Source organism: Choloepus didactylus, chromosome 4, assembly GCF_015220235.1.
Source record: "Choloepus didactylus isolate mChoDid1 chromosome 4, mChoDid1.pri, whole genome shotgun sequence".
In the NCBI taxonomy this organism is placed as follows: Eukaryota; Metazoa; Chordata; class Mammalia; order Pilosa; family Megalonychidae; genus Choloepus; species Choloepus didactylus.
The window spans coordinates 133,799,596-133,817,783 of record NC_051310.1 but is presented as its reverse complement, the minus strand read 5'-3'; the positions used below and the strand labels follow the sequence as shown (position 1 = coordinate 133,817,783).

General features: G+C 39.7%; 1 protein-coding gene across 1 annotated transcript in view; it reads left to right on the top strand.

Annotated features, from left to right (window-relative positions):
- Positions 1-18,188, top strand: part of SEMA6D (semaphorin 6D) — a 614,253-nt gene that overhangs the window by 218,568 nt on the left and 377,497 nt on the right. The window contains exon 2 of the mRNA XM_037834069.1: positions 10,834-10,914. The gene's annotated coding sequence lies outside the window, so the exon portion shown is untranslated. The remainder of the gene's footprint in view (positions 1-10,833; positions 10,915-18,188) is intronic.

Sequence of the window (18,188 nt, the reverse complement as noted above, 5' to 3'; positions counted from 1 at the left end):
TCCTCTCCATCTGTAGGATATTCAAGAGAGTTTAAATGAGTTCTATGAAAGGTTTCCCAAGGCAGATGATGCTTTAAATGAAAGAACAAAAATCACAGCAGCAGTAACTCCTTCTTGATGAACATCATTGTACCATACCCTGTGCCAAATCTTTTCTATGCATCATCTTATTTAATATTCCTTACAAACCTATGAAGCATTATCCCCATTTTCATAAGAGGAAACTTTTACAGAGACATAACCCAAAGTCAGAGGTTGTCACAATTTCACTCTTGTTGAGGATGCTCTAGAATTGTAGTCATGTCTTGATTATCCAAGGAGATTCTGAACCTATCTTTCTAATGATTCACAGCTTATCAAGCATTTAACCATTACTATCCTGATGAACTTGTATGGACTACTTCTAGAGCACATGTACTGTCTTCCTGGCTTTCATGTGTGAAAATGTTGTTATGAAGATCTTTGCTTTAAAAATAGATATATTGTGAAGCCATGCTGTGGTGGGAAATAATTCGACATATCAGGCAGGTTTTTGTCAAGGAACTTCTAACAGAGGCAGAACAGTCTGGGAGCTAAAGATGTAGATTCAAGAGCTGGATGTCTGGGTTTGAATCCCACTTATTAAGAATATGACAAATTATTTAACTTCTCTATGCCTTTTTTTTTTTTTCTCAGTAAAATGGTGGTTACCAATTGTAGCCTATCTCCTAGCATTGTTGTGTGTAGTAGGTGAATTGGCTTATTTAAAGCACTTGGTAATAGTATATATTAGCCATTATTATTATTGACATTGGTAATTGTTTGGTGTCTTATTTATACAATATAGCCGTTTTACTCTGCTGTTCAAAATCCTTTTAGAACCCCATATTCCCTATAGAATAATAAAATAGTAATAATAATAGCTTCCATTTTTGAAGGTTTAACCCATGCCATGCACTGTGCCATGGCCATTACCTCGTTTAATCCACACAACTGGAAGGCTTGGAATTTTATTAGCACCATTTACAGATGAGAAAAAAATGGGGCTCAAAGAAATGGTAAAACTTCCTAAAGATAATGAAGCTAGTAGTGGCAAATAATTTTGAGCTTAAACCCAGTTTTGTATAACCCCAATGCTCTTAACTACTGGTATAATTTTTTAACCCTCTTCCTCCCACAACCTGCTCAACCCATTCACTTTAGCACACCATGTTGTCTGCTTTGCCAGCCTATTCTCACTCACTGTCCCAAAAGCTTAAACTTCACTCCAGGAATATTAAACGACTTGCAGTTCCCAATGTGCACTGAACTCTGCCATGCCCCAAGATGCTGAATGTCCCATTCCCACCACCTCTCATGCCCTTTCCATTTTATAAATTAGGAGAGCTGCAACTCATCGTTCAAGAATCACATCTCACCTCCTCTTTGAATTTTCTCTTACTTTTCAAGGAAAAAATTAGGCTGTTTCTTCTCATGCATTCATACTTCACACAGCACAATATCTTTTTTTTTTCCATTTTTAAAGTATTTGCCTTTGCCACTAGACTGTGAACTCTTCAAAAATAGATGACTTTTAACTTTTTCCCCTCCTTCAGGATCCTGAACTGAGTCTATTCAATTCATAATATTCTAAGCAATTCCTAAAATTATAAAATAAATGAATTGATGAATAAATAATTCAGATTATTTTCTAGAGCAGTCTGTCCATAGAACTTTCCAACATGATGGAAATGTTCAATGTCTGTGCTGTTCAGTATGGTAGCCACTGGGCAATGTGGCTGTTGAGCTCTTGAAATGTGCGTGGTGTGACTACTGTATGATAATTTTAATTCTATTTCATTTTAATCAATTTAAATTTAAATAGCCACATGTGGTTAGTGGCTATCATACTAGACAACACAGTTCTGGTGTTAGAGCCAGAGCAGAATTTTATTGACGGTTCTTCGTGAGTATGCTGTATCCATATTTCCTTCTCAGTTATATACTGTATCTTTAGATCTGGTCAAAGTCAGGAAGTTATGTATGTTTGAGAGCAGAGATTTTAACATACTGCAATGAGATAGGGACAGCCTTCCATTAGCACCATGTAACTCTGTCTGCCAGTGGGCTGTGAGTCAGAGGAGGAAATTTGCACTTTCAGCTCCACCCAGGTAAACTATAACCGTGGTTTTCAAGATAGGATTAAATTCCCTGCAGGGTAGTCTTTGGGCTCTCAGGGGATGTCTTTCTTTTGCATCTTTATTTCCCCAGGACTTACTATAGTACTTGATATGAGAAAAAGGCTCAGTAACTGATGAATGAATGAATGAATGAACAAGGTCTCAAGGAACAAGCCAGCACTTACTGGGACTCCAAGAGACTGAATGCATCCATCACAGAGAATGACTATACTTGAGGGAAAGGCCTACAGCAGTGCCATCCACTAGCGAGGAACTGATGTGGGAGCAGAATCCTGCCCCGTTCACAGGACAATCACAAAGTAAAACAGTCAGGCATTCTGGGATAGTCCAGGCAGTTAGATTGGGTGGAGTTTCAGTCAAGTTGGCAGCACTATCTTGCAGTCCACCTGAGGGAATTTAGAAGCAACAAGAGCCTCCTTTGGTTCTGAAATGAACATGAGCTATAGATGTGCAACTGTTAATTTTTTTTGCACAATCTCTTTTGGAAAAGAAACACTCTGGGCAAGTCTGAAAGTGATGAGAAAACCCCAGAAATGCATACCACATATACACATGGGCACCCGCTACACCCATCTTGGGAGGTGGCAGTAGCAAACTGAATGGTCAAATGAAACATGAGCAGGGGTTCATTTCAGTTCATTTTCATTCAGTTCAATATAAATTTCGGGAACACCTGCTTTGTGGAGCAATACAGGATAAATAAGACACAGTCTCTTCCTTTAAATAATTCACAATCTGGTACAACAATCAAACTTGTAAACAGGTAACTTGTAACTGTATGATGAATGTAGCAAGACAGGTGAGCTAGGTACAGTGGAGGCACAGAGGGGGCGATGATTACGGTTATGTGAGTCTGTCTTGAAGGATTCTAGAAATTTTTTGGCTATGTAGGTTCAAGAGGAAGGGCAGAGGGTGGGGAGGGAAAGGCACTCCAGTTTTTTAAAAGCAAGAACATAGGCAAAGGAACAAATGTGTGAAGCAGCAGTAGGAGAGCGCTGGAGAGACGTGGCTGGCTCTCTCTGTGGGGACTGCTGACGTGTCCATTTCAGCAGAAGGCTGGTCCGTCTTCCTTGAGTTTGAGAGGTGATTCTTGCTACTACGTACAGGGTGAATCCACCAGAGGAAACTCTCTAAATAGGGCAGTCAGCTAAGAAGCTGTTATAACAATTTCGAGGTGAGAGGTTTAGGGTCCCCATTAGAGTTATGGCTGTGAAAATAAAGAGGAAGAGTTTCCAAGATAAGTTCTAGAGAAGTGGTTCGCAACCACTTTTCTGTCTGAAAACACCTGAGAAATAAACCACACTTCCATCCATAACACTGATGGCACATTACAGAAGTGTTTCTCAAAAGCAATGTGAGGATTATTTAGAAAATCACTCAGGAGCCTCTGATATATAAGGCACCTAACCACCCAAGGGTGATTATTGTTCTAGAGGAATAGCAAAACTTTCTGAGGGCCGAACACTGGAGCTAATTGTGGCTGAAAATTTAGAAAATAAATGTTAGCATTTATTGAGAACCTACAGTGAGCCATGTTCTTGGTAGCCAAAATTTAATCTTATCTTCACAACAGCCTAATAGGATAGGTATTAAAATCCTCTTTTTACTACTGAGACAGGCCTGAGGGTCAGTTAGATTATGAACCTTGCTCCAGCTTCCATTACTCATGGAGGCTACACCTGGATTCAAGCTAAGGACCGTTTGAAGGCAAAGCCTGAGCCCTTTGCAGCACATGACACTCCCTTTCTTTGGGAGCTTTAATTCCTGGACCTGAGAGTACCCTAGCATCATAGCAGAGGGGTGCAGTTAATAGTAAAGAGGAAATTGCAAAAGGAATAGATTTCAACAGAAAGATGACAAGTCAGTACACAGATCTGTTGCCTTTTAGAGTTATCCTTCTTTTCTAAAACATTGCAAGAGTGGATCAAAGAATGATGAACCTTGGCTACTCAAGTGAATACTATGCACTAGGTTGGCTTACACAATGTGAATTTAATGGTTTTGAGGCCAGAAGAAGTCCAAATCAAAGCATCATCAAGGTGATGCTTTCTTCTCAAAGGCTGGCATTCTGGGGCTGGCTGCTGGTGATCCTTAGTCTTTGGCTACTTTGTCACACAGCAGTGCCCATGGCAGCCTCTCCTGATCTCTCCCTCCTTTTCTGGGTTCCATTGTCCTTCAGCTTCTTGCTTCCCATGGCTTTCTCTCTGTCTATCTGAATTTCGTTCTGCTTATAAAGGACCCCAGCAATAGGATTAAGACCCAACCTGATTGAGTTGGGTCATACTTTAATTGAAGTAACCTCATCAAAAAGTCCTACTTACAACCACAGGCATGGATTATGCTTAAGAACATGTTTTTCTGGGGTAGATAGCTCTAAATCACCACAAAGGCTCACGTTTTCTTTTGCTAAAAAACATTTGGAAGGGGAATCAGGGAGCCATTTGTTTTTTTTGTTTTTTTTTTTAAGCAACATGTACTTATTAAGCTAACATATACCAGGCACTTTACTCAGAACGAAAGATTCAAGACATTGCTCCTGTATATTAAATGATATCCATCATTTAATGCAGGCTAAAAAGTGTAAAATTCAATTCCAGTGGAGAGTGCTAGGTGGTCAAGTAGAGATGTGTGTGCAAGGTGCCATGAGGATATTGCAGAGGAAATAACTAGCTCCTTCCTGGAGTTGAGAACGTCTCCACCTCACTGAAAATGCAGAAGCTGTTGCTTAGAGAATAAATAGGAACTTGCTGAGTGGGGAAGTGAGAAAGGCATTCTAGGCAGAGAGAACCGCCTGGGCAAAGGCCCAGAAAACTGAACCTGTGTTTGGAGGATGCAAGAGGTTCCATGTGTCAAGGCCTGTGAAGGAAGGATCCAATTCTGAAGGGCATATATTCATTCCCTGAGTGGAGAGTTATTAAGAGGAGGGGGCAGAAGGGAGTGGGAGAGTTACCATAACTTCTGTGTTTCAGAAATTAGAGAGCCAGTGGGGAAGGAGTTGGTTGGAGAGAGGGTGGCATCAGGGGACTTGGCTAGAGCCTGTTACAGAGTCTCACCCAGGCAGAGCCAGGACATCATCCTGAGTACATCCCAACCACCACCCACCACCACTCAAACTTGTATTTACATTCCACTTCCTCAGAGGGTGACTTAAATTTAGAGATCAGGTGTGAATGGACGGGCAGTTTCCCTAAGCAGTTTCTTGCCCTAAAAGTCCAAGGTTGAGGGCTGCATACTTGCCTGTATGATGCATCAATATCTCAGGACTTTCCCCATAGCAATAAAATTAGTCTTTGACACTTAGGTGGGTCTTGTTTCTTTTGTTTTTGCTTCTCCTGTTGCTTGAAGGCTTGCCTCTTTTTTTGACTTGCATAATTCTCTCATTTAGCTGGGGGCCTCGTGTAAACACTGCAGCACTGCTAATATTTCATTGTCATTTTTCAGCTCTATCACATCTTTCTCTCAATCATTCTATAGAGCAGGAGATGTCATCTAGAGGGGTTCTGCCGTGTGCATAAATGAGTTATGAATCTTCATGATTTCAAGTGGGTTACCAAACCCCTTCCAAGCAGGACCAGGCATCTGGTAGCTCCAAAGTGTGAAAAGGACATTATGCATATATATGCAGAGACACATGCCCTACAGCATTTTCAATGTACTTGCCACACTTGTGCTCACACATACACTCCATATGCAAGAAGACCTGAGAACTGCTCTTTGAAAGGAAATTGCTTTAACAGATCCCTTCCTTTCTCTCTTTTCTTTACAATTCTTCAATTTTCTTTTTTCTTTTTTTTTTTTTGTGAGCCCATGCAAGGAGTTATAAAAAACGTTTGAGTGTGCACATAATGTGTTATATATAACTCTGCACATATGTAGGCAGGTAGCCATCAGCAGCTACAAGAGAAAGTGAGAAAAAGCAACACAGCTCAGTCTGCATGAGTAAGATGGGGGAAACGAAATCATAGATTTCTCTGACACAGACAATTTAGCCTGAACTACCCAGATAGGGAGGGAAGCGGATGAAGGAACTTTGACCTGATGTTTCCAATGGCTTCTATTTTTCCACAGTTCAAAATGTGATGCGGAGGCCACAGAAAGTCAGAGTTGTGTCACGGCAGACTGAGGAGTCTGGAGGCTCTGACAATGGATGACACCTTTGGAAATTATGTTCCTTCATTTAGTCTTGAGACAAATTTAGGTTAAGAGTGTGGGCTTTGACTTAGACTTGAATTTGAAGCAAGCACTGCTACCAACTTGTTCTGTGACCTTAGGCGAGTCACTTAACTTCTTTAATTCTTAGGTTTCTTATCTGTGTGACGATAATACTTCAAAGAGTGGTTGTGAGGATTAAGTGAAAAATACAGTAGCGTGTGGCACACAGCAAAACTTCAATATGTATACCTTTTATTGTTTTTATATTTTTGCATATTATCTTGGACACTTTATTTAGCTTCAATTTCCTTATAATAACTGTCCAATTAACTTACTACAGTTTTTTTGTGGAACTTAAATGAGAATGGTACATGTAAAATAGTTTGTAAACTTAAATAAGAATAGTACATGTAAAATAGTTTGTGAAGTGAAAAAGTCCATATAGTCGGAAAGTGTGGTGATTATTTTGGAGTACTTCGGCTGTCATAGTTACCAGAATATTTGGAAAGTTCACTGGAAGTAGATGTGGAATTGTTACCCATCAGCAAAGGAACAGATACATTCCATCAAACTTGATTCCTGCCTGCCTATTTTTGTGTGAAAATCTGCCACATATCTCATATGTGTATAAGGTAGCTAGTTTTCAGAAATAAGGATTGGGAGGAGCTCTTTTCCCTTTAAAAGTGCATACAAGGTAGAAGTCTGCAGTTTTTCACACTTTACAACTGCTGAGCTATCATTCCTGGGGCTTGAAAGATTTAGCATGATTGCCAATGCCCTCTGATTTACAGCCAGCCAGGAGCTTGGATGGTTGCCTGTTCTGCCAGTTTCCATCACTTTCTTTTTCCTTAGGATGGTGCCCTCATGCCTGTCTCTCTCCTCTCTGCACCTTAGTGGGAGGGGAGGATGAGTCTCAGAAGCCTTGCAGTAGATTGGGTCCTTGGCAAAGTTGGCAGGGATCTGCCGTTTATCATTAGGGCTGCCCAAATATGCTTTCTCAGTACATTTCAACACTTTCTCCACCCATCCTGTGACCCGTGTGGAGGGGGAGACGGCAAGTGAACGAGACTTTGACATGGATGGGCCTGGCACCCTCAGAACGAGTTGGGTTTGATGCCCACCTCTGCCAACTAGCACGTGGCAGCTGTTTGACCTCCTTTAAGTTACTTATCCTGAGACTTGCTTTTTGCATCTATAAATGGGGGATAATACTATATCTATAATATATCTACTGAGCGGGATTTTTATGAAGGTTAGATAGTATATTTAAAATATCTTATAAAGTGAATATACTTTGTTCTTCCTTCCATTTGATTTGTAATGATTGATTAACAATTACTCTCCGACTTCATCTGTCTAGATCACTGCTTCCTTACCTATGAATGGTTTATATTTCCTCTATACTGTTGAAGGTCTAAAACTCTTACATCTCCATTACTTTAAGAGAGGAATGGATGAGGTTCTCTGGACATTCTTAGGGAGGGGATAAAGTCACACTGGGAGATTGAGAAATGGGAATTTGACTTAGATGTCACTGGATAATTATGATTTAATAAGCAAAGAAGTATGGACAGAATGAGGAAATATAGAGAGTCTAATGCTTTATTAGGTTTAACAAAAGCTGTTTGGATAAACTGATTCACCCTAAGATAATAGAGATTCTCCTGAGCAGTGTTCACAAATTTGAAAGAGGACAGCTCAAAGGAAGCATGAGTCCCTCCTCTGGGAAGGTGGTACCTCTGTGTGCTCTCAGAGCTCACAGGCAGGATTGGAAGACCTTGCACAAGGCCATAGTTCCCCCTCAATGGTAATCTGCAGGACAGCAAGAACTGGGTCTGTTTCCTTGCCAGGTATACTTGCTGAATGTTGACTCTGGATGAGTAAATAAGTATCAGTGATGTACCTAAAATATTAATGTCTGAGTGTGGAGTATGATCCAGAAGAGGATAACTTAGTGATCATTTTACCATAGCAATTCTCCTGGAACACTTCCTGAAGAGACCCCAGAGCACTTTTGCAAGTGCTGAGTTTTTTTTTTTTAAAGCTTGTAGACAGCTTTTTCTTTCCTGTTGTACAGCTGTGAGTGTGGGAGTACAGTGCTCTGGGGACCTGGGCATATGTTCTCTCCCTGAGAAAATCTGGGAGAGAACCCCCGAAGGACACAATGTACCCCTCTCCCAGCCAAGAAAGGAAAACCCTGCCCTCACTGTTCCCACAGTCAGTGAGTAAAAACGTGAGCTGGGAATAGAGCTTTATAAACTTATTGTGAGTTAGAGTGAAGAGTGAACTGATGTAGGAATGGGATATTCTGGGTGCAATAGTGATCTCCCAATAATTATTGTATGATAAATTCTCTGGGCTTCACTTTCTGCCCCATAGATAAGGTGATTAGGACAAAGGGTATGGCAAGATGCCTTCCAAGTGGGTGCTCCCAGTTTTATTGGCATTTTATAGAATTGTGGAGCTGGAAGGATATTTAGACTTTCCTAGATCAGCTTTCTCTTTTCACAGTTGAGAAAACTGAGGTGTAGAGAGGTAAAATCATTTGCTGAAGGGCACAAAACCAGTTAAAAGCAGAGCTAAGATTAGAACCAACATTCCCAGATCATTAATCCAAAGATTCTTAACCGTTTAGGTGTCAGAGACCACCTTAAAAATGTGATGAAAGCTATGGACCCTAAGTGCTAGAGGTTGGGGTGGAGGGAATGCATCACACACAGAAGCACATAAAATTTGCACACTACTTAAGGGAGATTCTACGACTTCAGTTGAAAAACCCTCATGCTACACCTTATTGCTCAAAATAGATGTTTTTACAAGGTTAAAAGTCAGACTGATGTGCTGAGAATTGGAGCCAAACGTTAAAAAGGAAGATATTTCTATGTGATGGAAAGTTTGCCTCTGGCTTTTTCGCTTTAACAGCTTCATTTGTGCAGGAAGTACCTCAATACAACTGGAACAAGTTTGGGTTTATATCTGCCGTCTTCATAAGTCTCAGTCACCTGTTTTGTAGATGGCAGTTTCTGATTTTTGAAAAGCAAGTTCCCCCGTAAATATCACAGCTTCTGTTACTCTCACATATACTTCTCCTAAATTCAGTGCTTGATGTAGGTCAACCATAACCAGATAACATGAGAAGAGGCTAGTTACACAGAAAAGATCTTCTTACTAACTGGGTCTGAAAGTGGCCTCTGGTAATTATTTCTAGAATTGAATTCTTGGGCCAGGTGCATTAAAATCCTCTACCCTCTGAAAAATATAGTGCTCGGCCCCATCCATCCCAGACCTATTGATTCAGAATCTTTTAGGAAATGGGGTCAGAGATCTGCATTTTTACAAACTGTCCAAGCAACTCTTCAATACACTGACATTTGAGAATTGTGTTCCTACACACTTCCCCAAATATTTTCTGAATTTAGTAATACTAATCTTATAATAATTCTATCGTAAATGACTCTTTGAAAGGTTAAGGTAATGCAGAAATTGGACTTTTGAATAACATAACTTTATTATATTAAAGTCTGTATCCTTCTATCAAATAAAACATCTTTTGCCTCAATTGCGACATGAAGAGATGAGTGCTGTGGATGGCATAGAGTAGTACATAAAAAGTTCTTAATTGTGGTTCTTGCTTTCAAGGAGTTTCCTTAGAATTTACTTTTAATTTTATATTCATAATTGCATGTATTCCTTCCACTGAAAAATTAGCCCCTTAATTCTGTTTATTTTTTTTTTAATAGAGAAATATCTAGAGGAGTATTCCAAAATGACTTACCTGATGTTCCTGACCTAAAGCTTCTCTAGTTTTCCAAGTGGTCTCAGAGAGACCCTGGGGATATTAATTCACCTACCTTTTAGTCCCCGTCATCAGTTTTTGGATTCTAGAATGCCCCCAGAGGCTTACATTTCCTGCCTTTCTGTAGAGCCCCTTCTGGGACCAGATCCTTCTATTCTAGTAGTGTTGTCAGAGCAAGATTAGTCCACTCCTGCCTTCAAAGCTTCATCCTGTGAACATTAGAGAGAACTTGGAAGCTTCTCTTGAGTAAAAGTATAAGGTGCCCTCAGAGTCCAGTGCTCATTCTGATGCTGCCCTCAGTCAAAGCCCATGTGTCCTTGACTACCCAGGGCTTGGCCTATAGAATGTCCACAGACTTTCCAGTCGTACATGTATGGGCCTCATTAACCTTCGTTGATTACTTTTTATCCAGAGATTTTGTCCCTATTGCAGTTTATTAAAACTATCCATGCAGTGCACTATTATTCTTCCTGCTTGTATTCATGAATGGCCTGTTCTCAATTGGAGCATCAGGTGGAGAGCAATAATCAGGCTGTGAGTTAGCGTAGGAAGCAAAAAATAAAAAATCCATTGGTGCACTGCATTCAGTTGTGTTTAAGTGGTCTTATCATTAAAGCAGCAGCAGGTATTCATAAATCAAGCTTGCCATCAATTCTGGACAGCCAGGATTAAAATAATCTTCCATCAGGCTCTGTCTCATAAATGTTTTCTTTTGACTTTTGGCAGGATCTCCAACCTGAGCATATGCCAGTTGACATGGGAACACTGAGGCCAGCAATTTAAGGATTTTCACATTTGCTTGCAGTGGTAAGATTTAAAGATATTACAGTAAAGGATATTAAATATCACTGGGTCTGGCTTTTTGCACTAGATGCAAATCTGAAGTTACTTAGGTATAATCTTTTTTGACCAATATAGGTCCCTATTCAAATACCTTGCAAAGCCACATTTAGAACAAGAAAAATCTATAATCCATAAAGATTGAATATAATATTGTTGGGAGTGGTGAAAATAGTGAAACTAGGTAACATCTGCATTTATTTCTGCACAATTGGACCAAGTGGGGAAAATGATTTCCATTTTGGACAATGGAACCATTTCTATTCAGAAAAGATACGATTGTCAGAGCACAAAGGGACAGAAAGCTTATGATCGATGGGGAGAAAAAAGGGGTGAGGTGACTCTGCTTTCAATTTCATAGGAAGACAGTCATGGCCTTGACATGGGTACTGAGATTGGGTTTCTAAAGGAACCAAATTCATAATCAGTTAAGAAATTGCATAAAAAAGAGGAACGCCTGATGCTGATGGAGTGCACTTCTAGACCCTGGGCGCTAGCTGCCATTGGGGGTACATCTATATGATGTTACTTAAAAAGGGAGTTAAATGGTGAAAATGCAAGCTGATGGATGGCAAATTGTGTCACTGGGAGATTTGAAAGGCAAAGTCTTCCATTTCTGTGTTCATTTTGTGAGATTAGCTAGCTGGCTAGCTAGATTGATCTGAGGCCAAGATATAATACATGAATAAAATAATAATTAAGCATTTGATTCTATTATGGAAGAGAGCACAACCTGCAGTCACATTACCAAAATAAAGTAGAAATTGCACCATGATGTGTTTAACTGTAGTCAAACAAGATCAGCTAGCCCTTAGGCTCATTCTTTGGACCCTAAATTGTTGAACTTAATGGGATAAACTCAGTAATAACACCCATTCCTTTATCAACTTCACGTTAAGCTGGATTTTCACAGGGTGAGACTATAGTTAGCACATTCCATTCTCTGAGGGCTAACATTTTTGTATATTTTCAGGATATGCCTGGGTCCCCATTTTCATTTGTAACAGGCCCTTGGTATTGAACAAAATGTAACTTTTAGCCATCGGTTGGTCCACTCTCTTGCACGTTTTATTTCTGTAAATTTTCAAAAGATATATTTTGGCAATTCCACATTGTATTTAGTCTTCTAAGCATATTTCTCTCAAATTTCCCTGTTGCTTTATCCAGTTATATTATTGTAGGAACTTTTAGTTCAACAGCTTTTATTCTCAAAATCTATTTATGGAACAATGGAAGAATTGTGAAATAATCTTTAAGATGCATTACTTAAATTGATACCTGGAACTGACTATACAACTTCACACTTTTATACATACAAAACTAAATGAATGTACCATTTAAAAAATCTGAACCTCACATTCCTTTTGAAAAGTAAATCATTTTGCACTTGAGTTACATGTTTTATTTCATTACTTAGATGTGCTTTCTAGGAATTACCACCAAATCCTTGTTCCCATATATTAGTCTTAGTTTCTCATATGTACATTGAATTCAAGATGATGTCCTAAGTAGAGAGCCATTAAATCTCACATAGCAAATGTTAAACCAGACAGAGCCTTTTAAAACCCCTAAGGCTGAACAATGTGAAGAGAAACAAACAAAAAAGTCAGAGGAACTCGAATGTGATTGTCCTTAAGGAAACCATAAATCTCTATGGAAGAAGGACATTAAATATCTCACTTCTGGACCACAGAAGTCATAGTTTCATGTGAGATCTATATATAAAATTATGGGTTTTTTTTTTTGTCATCAAGTATGAAAAACCCACCAAAGATGCCCAATAGAACATACTAAATCAATTTGTATCATTTAGGGTATGGGAAGATTTTCTTGAAACTAGCTTTAGTCCTCTTTATCTCTGTAGAGAACCAAAGAGCGTACTGATTCCGGACCCATTTCTGTAGTATGAGAACACTCTTTTGGCCAGGTAGGCTTGTTTGAGAAAGAATTTATTGATGAGGAGTGGCATAGTAGAAAGAGCATGGATTTATGAGTCAACGGACCTAGATCCAAATCCTAACACCATAGCAGACTTAGCTAGAGAACTTTTTTTCTTCTTTTGCCTATGAGATCTTAAATAATCACATACCTGAAGTACCATAGTTTTTTTTTTTTTTTTATCTTTAAAATACGGTTGAATCAGAGATAAAATAATAAATGACAAACACTTTGAGGAACTTAAAATCACTACACAGAACATAGTATTTCTAGAAAGTTGATTCCTTATTAATAGAATTTGTCTGATTTGAAAGTTACGTCATCTTCATGGAACTGGTCTATGTTTTCACACTGAAGGAAGGTTTACGGTTGCTCTGTGCTGTGATAAATTTGGTTTTATTAAACTATGACAACAACAAAAGACAGTTGTTAGAATTGTCCCTGACTTATACCTAAACCTGTCCCTGAGGTTTGAGTATGCACTGATCCCAAATTTCAGTGTCATAGAATGACTCCAAAAGGAGAGAATGAAAGCAGTGTTTACAATAAGATCCCTATCAGTGAGATGGAGAGGAAAGGGTCTCTGGTAGAAGACATGTCTGAGATAAATCAACCTTTCTCAGACCTCCTTCCATTTACTTCTTTTCAGATCTAGACTTTTTACTAAACAAGATTCCCTGTTTATCCTCCTATCCTTTGTCTTCCTCTCTACCCCCTCCAGTCTCCTTTCTCCTCTCCTTCACACCTCAGAAAGGTCTTTGTTTGTTTACAGTCCAATTTTCTTAAGCTATTGACCCACATCCCTCTGCTTCCATAAATCCTGCTTTAAATGTTTGATCTGTAAAACAAATACACCCCCATAGTCCTGAGTTTACTTTCTAGCTCTGTTTCATTGTAAATCTTGTAGACAATCAATATGAATTAGGGTGGGGGAAGGAGAATGTCTTGGGTCAAAAAACACAGTTTGCTTGAACTAACCATAGTCTTTGCTCCTGCAAAGAACTGTTGGTCACATACCCTTTAAGAATAAAGTCATGAGTGTTGAACAACATAACCTAGATAATGAACAGGAAATTCCAACAATTGTATATGATATAGAAAATCCCCTAGAGTTCCCAGTTCATGTACTTTTAGAAGCAATCGAGGAGTGTGAATAATGGATGAAGTTAAACATAGTGGTAAAAATTTTTATCCAGAGTGCAAGGGAAGAAGGTTAACATGATGGATGTGGGTCAGAGAAATCGGCTGACCTATGAGAAGATGCTTATCTATGTGTACTGCCGTTCTCCCTGATGACATTCTTTTCCAGCTCCAAGACCTCCAACCAAGTGGAATCATCATTGTACCTTCTCTGACTATTAAAAACCACACTCATTTTTAACAATTTATAATCCCAAAAGAACAAATGTGGGAGGCAGGGCAAGATGGCGGACTGGTGAGCTGTATGTTTTAGTTACTCCTCCAGGAAAGTAGGTAGAAAGCCAGGAACTGCGTGGACTGGACACCACAGAGCAATCTGACTTTGGGCATACTTCATACAACACTCATGAAAACGTGGAACTGCTGAGATCAGCGAAATCTGTAAGTTTTTGTGGCCAGGGGACCGGCACCCCTCCCTGCCAGGCTCAGTCCCATGGGAGGAGGGGCTGTCAGCTCCGGGAAGGAGAAGGGAGAACTGCAGTGGCAGCCCTTATCGGAAACTCATTCTACTGATTCAAACTCCAACCATAGATAGACTGAGACCAGACACCAGAGAATCTGAGAGCAGCCAGCCCAGCAGAGAGGAGACAGGCATAGAAAAAAACAACATGAAAAACTCCAAAATAAAAGCGGAGGATTTTTGGAGTTCTGGTGAACATAGAAAGGGGAAGGGCAGAGCTCAGGCCCTGAGGCTCATATGCAAATCCCGAAGAAAAGCTGATCTCTCTGCCCTGAGGACCTTTCCTTAATGGCCCTAATTGCTTTGTCTCTTAGCATTTCAATAACCCATTAGATCTCTGAGGAGGGCCCTTTTTTTTAATCCTTTTTTCTTTTTCTAAAACAATTACTCTAAGAAGCCCAATACAGAAAGCTTCAAAGACTTGCAATTTGGGCAGGTCAAGACAAGAGCAGAACTAAGAAAGCTCTGAGACAAAAGGCAATAATCCAGTGGCTGAGAAAATTCACTAAACACCACAACTTCCCAAGAAAAGGGGGGTGTCCGCTCACAGCCATCATCCTGGTAGACAGGAAACACTCCTGCCCATCGCCAGCCCCATAGCCCAGAGCTGCCCCAGACAACCCAGTGTGATGGAAGTGCTTCAAATAACAGGCACACAGCACAAAACTGGGTGTGGACATTAGCCTTCCCTGCAACCTCAGCTGATTGTCCCAGAGTTGGGAAGGTGGAGCAGTGTGAATTAACAAAGCCCCATTCAGCCATCATTTCAGCAGACTGGGAGCCTCCCTACACAGCCCAGCAGCCCAGAACTGCCCTGGGGGGACAGCACTCACCTGTGACATAGCACAGTCATCCCTCAACAGAGGACCCGGGGTGCACAGCCTGGAAGAGGGGCCCACTTGCAAGTCTCAGGAGCCATACGCCAATACCAAGGACTTGTGGGTCAGTGGCAGAGACAAACTGTGGCAGGACAGAACTGAAGGATTAGACTATTGTGGCAGCTTTAAAACTCTAGGATCACCAGGGAGATTTGATTGTTAGAGCCACCCCCCCTCCCTGACTGCCCAGAAACACACCCCATATACAGGGCAGGCAACACCAACTACACACGCAAGCTTGGTACACCCAATTGGACCCCACAAGACTCACTCCCCCACTCACCAAAAGGCTAAGCAGGGGAGAACTGGCTTGTGGAGAACAGGTGGCTCGTGGACGCCACCTGCTGGTTAGTTAGAGAAAGTGTACTCCACGAAGCTGTAGATCTGATAAATTAGACATAAGGACTTCAATTGGTCTACAAATCCTAAAAGAACCCTATCAAGTTCAGCAAATGCCAAGAGGCCAAAAACAACAGAAAATTATAAAGCATATGAAAAAAAAAAGACGATATGGATAACCCACGCCCAAGCACCCAAATCAAAATATCAGAAGAGACACAGCACCTAGAGCAGCTACTCAAAGAACTAAAGATGAACAATGAGACCATAGTACGGGATACAAAGGATATCAAGAAGACCCTAGAAGAGCATAAAGAAGATATTGCAAGACTAAATAAAAAAAAATAGATGATCTTATGGAAATTAAAGAAACTGTTGACCAAATTAAAAAGATTCTGGACACTCATAGTACAAGACTAGAGGAAGTTGAACAACGAATCAGTGACCTCGAAGATGACAGAATGGAAATGAAAGCATAAAAGAAAGAATGGGGAAAAAATTGAAAAAAATCGAAATGGACCTCAGGGATATGATAGATAATATGAAACGTCTAAATATAAGACTCATTGGTGTCCCAGAAGGGGAAGAAAAGGGTAAAGGTCTAGGAAGAGTATTCAAAGAAATTGTTGGGGAAAACTTCCCAAATCTTCTAAACAACATAAATACACAAATCATAAATGCTCAGCGAACGTCCAAATAGAATAAATCCAAATAAACCCACTCCGAGACATATACTGATCACACTGTCAAAACACAGAAGAGAAGGAGCAAGTCTGAAAGCAGCAAGAGAAAAGCAATTCACCACATACAAAGGAAACAGCATAAGACTAAGTAGTGACTACTCAGCAGCCACCATGGAGGCGAGAAGGCAGTGGCACGATATATTTAAAATTCTGAGTGAGAAAAATTTCCAGCCAAGAATACTTTATCCAGCAAAGCTCTCCTTCAAATTTGAGGGAGAGCTTAAATTTTTCACAGACAAACAAATGCTGAGAGAATTTGCTAACAAGAGACCTGCCCTACTGGAGATACTAAAGGGAGCCCTACAGACAGAGAAACAAAGAAAGGACAGAGAGACTTGGAGAAGGTTCAGTACTAAAGAGATTCGGTATGGGTACAATACAGGATATTAATAGAGAGAGGGAAAAAATATGGCAAACATAAACCAAAGGATAAGATGGCCGATTGAAGAAATGCCTTCACGGTTTTAACGTTGAATGTAAATGGATTAAACTCCCCAATTAAAGATATAGATTCGCAGAATGGATCAAAAAAAATGAACCATCAATATGTTGCATACAAGAGACTCATCTTAGACCACAGGGACACAAAGAAACTGAAAGTGAAAGGATGGAAAAAAATATTTCATGCAAGCTACAGCCAAAAGAAAGCAGGTGTAGCAATATTAATCTCAGATAAAATAGACTTCAAATGCAGGGATGTTTTGAGAGACAAAGAAGGCCACTACATACTAATAAAAGGGGCAATTCAACAAGAAGAAATAACAATCGTATATGTCTATGCACCCAATCAAGGTGCCACAAAATACATGAGAGAAACACTGGCAAAACTAAAGGAAGCAATTGATGTTCCACAATAATTGTGGGAGACTTCAACACATCACTCTCTCCTATAGATAGATCAACCAGACAGAAGACCAATAAGGAAACTGAAAACCTAAACAATCTGATAAATGAATTAGATTTAACAGACATATACAGGACATTACATCCCAAATCACCAGGATACACATACTTTTCTAGTGCTCATGGAACTTTCTCCAGAATAGATCATATGCTGGGACATAAAACAAGCCTCAATAAATTTAAAAAGATTGAAATTATTCAAAGCACATTCTCTGACCACAATGGAATGCAATTAGAAGTCAATAACCATCAGAAACTTAGAAAATTCACAAATACCTGGAGGTTAAACTACACACTCCTAAACAATCAGTGGGTTAAAGAAGAAATAGCAAGAGAAATTGCTAAATATATAGAGATGAATGAAAATGAGAACACAGCATACCAAAACCTATGGGATGCAGCAAAAGCAGTGCTAAGGGGGAAATTTATAGCACTAAACACATATATTAAAAAGGAAGAAAGAGCCAAAATCAAAGAACTAATGGATCAACTGAAGAAGCTAGAAATGAACAGCAAACCAATCCTAAACCAAGTAGAAGAAAAGAAATAACAAGGATTAAAGCAGAAATAAATGACATAGAGAACAAAAAAACAATAGAGAGGATAAATATCACCAAAAGTTGGTTCTTTGAGAAGATCAACAAGATTGACAAGCCCCTAGCTAGACTGACAAAATCAAAGAGAGAGAAGACCCATATAAACAAAATAATGAATGAAAAAGGTGACATAACTGCAGATCCTGAAGAAATTAAAAAAATTATAAGAGGATACTATGAACAA